Below are 10,669 nucleotides of genomic sequence, written 5' to 3' on the forward strand. Positions count from 1 at the left end.
GATTTAAGATAAGAAATATGGTTAATTAATGTATTTGTGGTGGTTACTTAGAATAATAGAGTTTATTTGTAAAAATTAAATAATATTAATAAAAAAATAGGAAAGTGAAAATTACATCATGTTTTGCCTTTATATATAGTATGGAAGTATAGATATCTATATATTATATAATAATAAATATATAAAATAATTATTACATGAAAATAAAAATGATGTGCATGTTAAATTTATCATTATATTTCATTCACTAAAATTCACCATGAAATAATAATCATAAAATAGGTAATATATAATTATAAAATAAAATAAAAAGTATATTATATATCAAATATTTAATTAATATTATATATATATAAGCAGTGACGATTCTAAAACCCGAGAGTAGTGTGTGCGACATATATTAAAAATTTAAATAACAAAAATCATACATAGTTCTATACAATATATAAAAGCAAAACATGTTTTAACTACCACTATGTATTAATTTCCAATTTCTTATTTTGCTCTTAACAATTTTTAATTTCTAAAAAATCATATAATCAAAGGTAATTATCATTAACAAAATAATCATCTATCCCACTTTAAATTGGATATTACTATAAATATAAAAAAAAATATAACATAATATACATATTCAACACAAAAAACATTCTAATTCTCTATAAAAATATGAATACAATAATATGAAAATCACCAAAATTTAAATATAACTATTCAAATAAATTACATGCTCCATATAATTTAATGTCAAAGTTGTTAAACATTTATTGCTGGATATAAGTCAATAAGGAGTCATTCATCCATGCATATCTCACTCAACCATGCAACCTATTTTTTCATAATCTTCATAGCTGAAAACTATCTTTCTGCAGTTATTGTTGCAACATCTAAAATCATTGCAAACAAAATAAAATATAATAGAAACAAAGCATAATAGAAATAATGAAATTATAAATTATAAAGATTTAAAGAGTGAATAGAAACAATGAAACATAATAGAAATGATGAAGCAACTAAAGAATAAAAGAAACGAAACTTCGTTTGGAAGAAATGCTGAAATTAAAATAGTGTTAAATATATATCCAAACAATGAAATAAAATTTTAATGAAACAAACAAATATCAAAGGGAAATAGCTTTATTCAAATGCAACAAATATAAACAATAAAATTGAAACAATGTTAAGATAATAGAAAAAATGAAATACATAATAAAAACAATGAAATAGAAAATGCTAAAGGGCTATATAAACAACCAATTAGCTAAGAAATAAAACAATATTTGAAAATAATACTTAGTCTCTAACTAATATTCTTGTATGTAGGTAATATATAATTTTCTTTAAAAAAAATCATAGGAGTAATAATGCATACTACTAAGTATTACAAAATAGAACATAATATTAATGCATTTTCAGTGTAAAAGTTTATACACATGCATCATCTACCATTTATTTGAATTACTTTTTTCGAAGAAACAATGATGATTAAAAGAAGAGTGAATTACACTGATACCCCCTGAGTTTTAGAGAAATTACATAAACCACCCAAACCTTTTTAAAACCTACACAAACCACCCCTATTTATACATATATATTACACTGACTACCCCTGTAAGAGATATAAATGTAATTTCTTAAACAAAAATAGTGACGAATATAATTAAGTCAGAACAAAATATGTTATATTGTGGAGACAAATCCAAATAGTATAAACTTGATGTATATTCATTATTTTTTATTCGTTATAAACTACATCAATAAGTCTAAGGAGGTGTTTAAATTACTCTCATATTATATGGTAACTAACCAAAATAAATAATAAACATCGACTTTTATACTATTTGAACTTGTCTTCATAATATATCGTATTTTGTTTGACTTAATTACACATGTCACCATTTTTTATTTAGGAAATTACACTTATCTATCTTACAAGTGTAGTCAATGTAATGTATATATATAATTAGGGGGGTTTGTGTAGGTTTTAAAAAGATCTGGGTGGTTTGTGTAATTTCACTAAAACTCAGAGGGTGTTAGTGTAATTTACTCTTAAAAGAATGGTGTATGGTATGATGACAATATATAAAACTCTTACACTGTTAATGTAAACATTTTTCCCTTTAAAAAATATATAATTTAAAATAAAATTAGGGTGTGCATTTGCACACCCTCACCACCACATGGCATCGTCCCTGTATATAAGGAGGTACCCGCGAGGCAGGTATATGGTATTCATTGCCACTTATAAGCTATTTTTACGTGTACTTGTTGTGAGACATATGGGATGGATATTTGTGTCATCTTTCACCATATTATCTTATTAAAATCTCCATAGTTGAGTATCAAAGTTAAATAAGAGAATGATTTGCTTAGTTTTAGTTAGAAATAAGTTTCTTCAATAATCCGAGAATATATCTGATGTCCCAAAATGTGTGTCACTATTTATGATTGGTTGGAAAATTGTATTCAAGTTAAAAAATGCATGATTAAGTATTTTTCTAGCCAACCACAAATAATCACATATGAAATGCTACACTTTTTAACACAAAAAAATGCTATAATCTAAAGATTTTGATATTTAACGAGTGGATTTAAAGTGATAAATCTTCAATAGAAGTAGATATGTGACTTGTATAAATCTAAGATATACTTTAGATGATTATTTTTATATAAATCTAGATATTCAATCTCAAATAGGGAACGAAATAGTCGACCCAAAAAGTTGGATAGCCGATAGTTGAATAGGGGAAGAGAAAAAAGAGTTTATACTATATTCTACATATAATTACTCAAAATAGAAAAGTACACAAACTTAAAGGCATAAGTCAACTCAAATACAAATTGTAGCTCAAAACCAACTAAAACTCATACCCAATATTAATATTACTCAAATCCAATATACAAATTAAGTATGCATTCAGCAACAGCTTCCATGTCAAGCCACACCCCCAAAGGCTTCATAGTTCATCTATTTCTCAATGCAACCACTCATTACACTTTTGACCTCTATTTGGAGTTATGAGATAAAGGAAATGAGAAACATCAAGAGACAAAAAGGAAAGAAAGGAAGATAAATTAAACTAAATATTTCTCTTGTTTGGGAGTTTAAATTTAAATGGGAGGAAAATGAAAAGATAAAAATGTAAGAATATTGTTGTTCTCTTCCTTTAAAAATCTAATTAACAATGAGAAAATGAAAATAATGTAATTATAAAATTTTAGTAAATGTGTTTAGGTATTATGATGTGTTCGTCTCTAGAAAATTTCAAATTGTGGAAACCGTGAAAATAGACATGTGAAAGGTTTTAGAGGGTTCCATAAAACCTCCAAAAAAATTTCTTATCTTTCACTCAACTCTCAAATAAGGGAAAAACTTTCCACAATCATCTATTATCTTCATTCCCCTCCAAAACAAGATTGTCAATCATAACTGAAAATAATTGGATCAATTAAGTTATGGGTGTCAAATGGTCTATACAATATTGGTTATACTTCACAAAATCAAGTCTTGGAGCTTTTGATGTTTAAGCTTACTTTTCTTTTAAAAGTGGATCTAGTTTAAAGATTAACAATAAGTGTTAGTTTTATAACAAAATGATTTTTATCATAATTTAAAATTATAACCATTGTACGTACTTAGAGGTTCTTTAAAATTTAGCACTTCAGTTGTACTTACACTCACATGAGCTTGCAACTCTAGAACATGGTTTCCATACAAGTTCCACCATTCTGATGTAAATGCACTCCATTGAATAACTAATTAGCGTGTCGAAACTACATCAAGAACTTAAAGATCCAATTCAAGACACTCATCAAGATGATTCTCAACAAATAAACCAAAATTGTTAACTTTCCACTTTTAGAAACTTTTGACTGTTAAATTACTTATTTTCCTGTTTTCTAATTTATACTGTTAGAAAGTGTTATATAAATCTAGTTAGAGATCCAAAATGTAATTTTAACCTTTTCTCTCTTTTCAATATATTGAGGTATTCATTCATCTATCTTATATCTTCTTCTTCTTGGATCTTTTCTCTACTTGGAACTTATTTTCTTCACTGTCAAAGAAAGCTTGAGAGAAACAATGGAAGCTAGTTTGAAACTTAACATGATATCAGGGCACCCTCTTTGAGGGTGTCTCTGCTCTGTTGTGTTAATCCTTCACTCTCTCCTACCTTCGTTACATCTTTGTTCTCATCTCTTTCATATCTAATATCGAAACCCAAATTGGAAGATTCAAGAAATCAATCACAACAATTGAAGAACCACTCCCATCTCTTAAATGGCGAATCAACTTGCAAATCCAATTCTTGATCCTTCTAGCCCCTATTTCATGAACCCAAATGAGAATCCAGGTGCCATTCTCGTCTCCGCTCTTTTGAATGGAACAAACTATCATAAATGGTCTCGTGCTATGACCATGGCCCTTGAATCCAAGAGTAAATTAGAGTTTATCGATGGAACACTACCAAGACCACCAACTCATGATCCAATTTTTACTACCTGGAAGCAATGCAACAACTTGGTGGTGTCTTGGTTGACCCAATCCTTTGAAGCCTCAATCGTGCAAAGTGTCATGTGGATGGAAAGTGCACAAGAAATTTGGGCAGATCTTAAAGAAAGGTATCATCAAGGTGATGTGTTTAAAATTTCAGAATTAATTGGCTAAATTCACTCCATTAAGCAAGGTAGTCCCAACATTGACACTTACTACACCAAACTGAAGGAACTGTGGCAACAACTAGACAATTATAGACCCATTCCATCTTGTCAATGTGATATAAAATGTAATTGCATCCTAATTCCTACCATAAAATGCTATAGAGAAAATGATTATGCGATATGCTTCTTGATAGGATTCAATGATCAATTCTCTGCAGTAAGATCACAAATCATGCTTATTGACTCCCTACCACCTATAAACAATGTCTTCTCTATCCTCATCCAACAAGAAAGGCATATGCAATTAGAAGACCCAAGATTCCTAGCCAATCTCTCTGGGATACTAACTGATTCAAGAACAAGAGGAAGAGGAAGATCTATTAGAGGATCAATTGGAGGCAGATACCAAACTGCAGGAAGGTACTCTGGCCAAGGAAGAGGAAGAGGTCAGAATATCTGCAATTACTGTCAAAAGGTAGGACATACAATGGATGTGTGTTACAAAAAACACGAATTTCCTCCAAATTATTTCACCAACTCAAGTAGTGCAAATAGTTATGATATCTTGAACCATGATGATCAACCAAATGAAACAACCAATTTTGATGACCCTCGCAAAGGTGACAATAATGTAGTTGGAATTACACAATCTTTTACACAAGAACAACAATCTGCAATCATGACACTGATCCAACAAACAATGAATCAAAAGAATCACAGTGCCAACCAAATCGGTTCAAATCTTGATCAAGCAGCTAAGGTGGATCACCTTGCATCAAGTATGGCATGAGGTAATATTTTATTACATTCCAACACATCAAGGATCAAGCCTTGGATCCTTGACAGAGGAGCAACAGACCATGTATGTAACTCCCTAGCTGAATTTCAAAATTTCAAGAGAATTAATCCTCTACCTATCACTTTACCTAACAAGACTCAAGTGATTGCTCATTACTCAGGGACAATAACATTCACTGAATCCCTATATATCACTGATGTCTTGTACATCCTAAACTTTAACTTCAATTTAATATCCATATCTAAACTCACAAGCACACTATCATGCACACTAATCTTTACAAGTAATGGCTGCAAAATCCAGGAATCACACTCCTTGAGGATGATTGTTGCATCTAAGCTAAAAGCAGGACTTTATGCATTGATGTTGTCCAGCAGAAATCACCCTAAACCTCATAATGTCAATGTTCATTCTAGCTAGATGATAGGAATTTATGGCATTCTAGATTAGGCCATTTATCACACAATAAAATACTTGCTATGCAAATATCTTTTCCTTTCATTCATTGTAACAAAACTATTGATCCTTGTAAGACTTGTCCTTTAGCTAAACAACATAAACTTCCTTACTATGTTAGTTCAACAATATCTGCCTGCAATTTTGATTTAATCCACATAGATATTTGGGCCCCTCTGTCCATACCCTCTACCTTCAGACATAAGTATTTTCTCACTATAGTTTATGACAAATCAAGATTTACGTGGTTATTTTTCATGAGACAAAAATATGAAGCAATCCAACTCACCAAGGATTTCACTTCCTATGTTGAAACACAGTTTAAATATAAAGTGAAATGTATAAGAACTGATAATGGAAAAGAGTTCCTTATCAAAGATTTTTATCTCTCAAAAGGTATTGTTCATCAAACCACTTGTGTGGAAACCCCTCACAAAAATGGGATTATTAAGAGGAAGCGCCAACATATCCTTGTTGTAGCAAGATCTTTGATTTTCCAATCTAATATTCCCAAAGGTTTTTGGAATTATGTTGTCTCACATGCAATTCATTTGGTAAATTGGCAGCCAAATACTTTTCTTCACAACAAATCTCCATTTGAGATATTGTATGGCTGCTTTCCTGATATTAAGGAACTAAAGGCCTTTGGAAGCCTCTGCTTTGCTTCCATCCTAATCTCCCAAAGAGGTAAATTGGATCCTAGGTCCAGAAAATATATTTCTTTGGGTTTCAAAACGGGAACCAAAGGCTATATCCTTCTTAATACTAACACTAAAGAAGTTTTTATATTAAGAAATGTATCCTTTTTTTAGCATGTTTTTCCCTATGATACTATTAATGATGAAGTTGCAGACAAACAAGATTCTCCAATCTTACCTTTAAACAGTTCAGACCCTTTCTCCTATCATATAGACAACTACATTCAGTCCACACCTGGTCAAGCTAACCCCTCAAGTGACAACACCCCTATAGATACCTCTGCCAGATATCCCCAGAGAACCAGAAAAGCACCAACTTATTTGAGTGATTACCACTGTGCCTTAACTTCTAATTCAAACCTACAAAAGTCTGTCAAATACCCAATCTGCAACAATCTTTCATACAATTCGCTTTCCTCTAAACATACACAATTCTCCCTAGCTATCTCTACCAACTATACACTTGAGCATTACAATGAAGCCATCATTCATGACTATTGGAGAAAGGCCATTGAAGCAGAATTAAACTCACTCAAGGGAAACAACACATGGACTTTAAGTCCACTACCACATGGACAAAGGACAATAGGCTACAAATGGGTATTCAAAATCAAACACAAAACATATGGTTCTATAGAAAGATACAAGGCAAGATTGGTGGCCTAGGGATACAACCAAACAGAAGGAGTAGAATACTTGGACACTATTAGCCCAATGGTGAAAATGAGAACAATCAGAAAATTACTTGCCCTTGCAGCCATCCACAACTAGCACCTCCATCAGTTGGACATCAATACTGCATTTCTACATGGAGACTTGAAGGAAACAACTTTCATGCAGATTCCACAAGGCCTTCAAACCACCAAACCTGGCCTTGTTTGCAAGCTTGAGGAGTCACTATATGGTCTCAAACAGGCCAGTAGACACTGGCATGACAAATTGACAGAAACTCTACTACAAATGGGTTACATCAAATATAATTCTGATCATTCTCTTTTCATTAAGTCTTTTAATTCAAAATTTACTACAATACTTGTTTATGTTGATGATTTGGTGTTAATAGGAAATGATCTAGACAACATTCAATCGAAAAAATCAACCTTGCACAAGAAGTTCAACATCAAGGATCTTAGAGTCCTAAAATTATTATTGGGATTGGAGATATCAAGATTAAGACAAGGAATTCATCTATATCAAAGAAAGTACACCTTTTAGTTATTACAACAAGCTGGATTACTAGTAGCCAAACCAGCAACAACACCTATGGAATACAATGCCAAAATCAATGCAACAAAAGGCACACCTCTCAATGATGCATCACCTTACATAAGACTAATGGGAAAGCTTCTCTATTTGACCCACACAAGACCAGACCTCTATTTTGTAGTAGGATGCCTTAGTCAGTACCTTGCTGCACTAACAAATGCACACCATCAAGCCGCCAACAGGATACTCAGATACCTCAAGCATTCTCTAAGCAAGGGTGTTTTCTTTCCTAGTACAAGCTCTATCAGCATAAAAGGGTATTCAAATTCTGACTGGGCAGCATGCCTAGATACCAGGCACTCTGTCACAGGTTGGTGCTTCTTCTTGGGATCTTCTCTGATTTCTTTGAAGAGTAAAAAGCAAAACATTGTGTCTCGTTCATCCCTAGAAGCAGAATATAGAGCCCTTGCTATGACATCATGTGAAGCTCAATGGCTTAGATGTTTCAACAAATTCCAATATACAATCACCTTTTTGAACATGATCACGCAAGAACTGGTGCCTTATTTCAATATGCTTAGTTCTAGAATGCAAGAAGGGATTCTTGAAGAGATTAATGGCACTCGTGTTATCACACTTAATAGGGATCTTTTCTAATATGAGCCCAAAGTCCTTAAGTTGCTGCTTCATTCAAAGGATTTGAGCGCAACACACACCAGCGGCAATGTATTCCGCTTCAGCGGTGGACAAAGCAACGCACGCTTGCTTTTTGCTGTGCCATGCAACTAGAGAGCTGTCTAATAGGTGACAAGTTCCACTAGTGCTTTTACGATCCAACTTACACCCAACGAAGTCGAAATCGGAGTAACCTACCAAGGATAGGGAGGCATCCCTAGGAACCATAATCCCATATTAATAGTTCCTTTTAGATATCTCATGATACATTTTACAGCAATATAATGCGATTCTTTTGGCAAAGCTTGAAACCTAGCACACATATAAACGTTAAACATAATATCGAGGCGGCTAGCAGTTAAGTACAATAATGAGCCGATTATCCCATGATATTTGGTTACCTCAATCATTTTTTCCTTTTCATCTTTGTCCAGATAACATGCAGATGCCATAGGTGTAGATGTGTCCCTTTTCCCTTTTCATATTTGTCCAGATAACATGCAGATGCCATAGGTGTAGATGCGTCCATACACTGCTCCATATCGAATTTCTCAGTAATTCTTTGCAATACTTCGACTAATGAATGAAGATGCCACTTTCAATTTGTTTGATTTGAAGTCCAAGAAAGAAGGTCAGCTCACCCATCATCGAGATTTCAAACTCCCCCTACATCAACTCAGAAAACTCCTTACAAAAGATGTCATTAGTAGATCCGAAGATGATATCATCAACATATATTTGTACGAGTAAAACATGATTATCTGATCTACGGATGAAGAGAGTGGTGTCGACCAAACCTCTTTCGAACCCTTTTTCTAGTAGGAACGAACTCTATCTATCGTACGAGGCTCTGGGAGCCTGTTTTAGGCCATAGAGGGCCTTCTTCAGTTTATATACATGGTTCGGGTATTTGATGTTTTCAAACCCTGGTGGTTGGTCTACGTACACCTCCTCTTGAATATATCCATTTAAAAAGGCACTTTTAACATCCATTTGAAAAAAATTTAAAGTTCATGATTGATGTAAATGACAAGAGCATCCTAATGGCCTCAAGTCTGGCTACAGGAGCGTAGGTCTCATCATAATCGATGCCCTCCTCCTGGTTGTAGCCTTTGGCCACTAGGTGAGCCTTATTTCTAATTATTAAGCCAGATTCATCTAGCTTATTACGGAAGACCCATCTGGTGCCAATAACGGGGTGATCTTTTGGTTTGGGGACCAAGTTCCACACATTGTTTCGCTCGAACTGGTTTAGCTCCTCTTGCATAGCTATACCCCAGTGTACATCCTCGATGGCTTCATCGATGGTCTTTGGCTCTAATTGAGATACAAATGCAACAAAATTACAAAATTTTCGTAAAGAGCTACGGGTTACCACCCCCGTAGATATATCACCTATCACCTTATCGAGTGGATGATCCTTTTTATTTTTCCACGCGATAGGTATATCTTGATGTCATTTCCTGATGTTGTTCTTCTACTGTTTGCTCTACTTCTTGTTGGATTCCATGCATGTCCTGGTATGACACTTCTTCAAGTGTACTTGAAATATCATCAGAAAATACCTTTCTCTTCTCTTTTGGAGAAGATTCATCAAAATGGACATGAATACACTCTTCTACTTGCATGGTATATTTATTAAACACACGGAATGTCTTGCTATGTAATGAATACCCTAAGAATATGCCCTCATCAGCTTTTGAGTCAAACTTTCCTAAAATTCTTTTTCCATTATTAAAAATAAAAAATTTGCACCCGAAAGCATGAAGATGAGCAATATTTGGTTTTCGACCTTTAAAAATTTCATAAGATGTTTTTGAAGAAGTAGGACTAAGTAGTATTCTATTTATTACATAACATGTTGTGTAAACTGCATCAGCCTAAAAATACTTTGGGACCTTGCTCTCATTTAGCACAGTCCTCGCGAGTTCCTCTAGAACTCTATTTTTCATCTCAAGAACTCCATTTTGTTGAGGGGTACGAGGAGCTGAGAACTGATGCATAATACCATGTTTATTACAGAACTTATTAAATTTATAATTTTCGAATTCTCCGCCATGGTCGGATCGAATGTAAATAATCTTTAGGTTAGACTTTTGGATTTGCTTGGCTAGACATTTAAAAGATATATAAGCATCGCTCTTTGATGCTAAAAATAAAATCCAAGTGAATC

Source organism: Lupinus angustifolius, chromosome LG07, assembly GCF_001865875.1.
Source record: "Lupinus angustifolius cultivar Tanjil chromosome LG07, LupAngTanjil_v1.0, whole genome shotgun sequence".
NCBI lineage: Eukaryota > Viridiplantae > Streptophyta > Magnoliopsida > Fabales > Fabaceae > Lupinus > Lupinus angustifolius.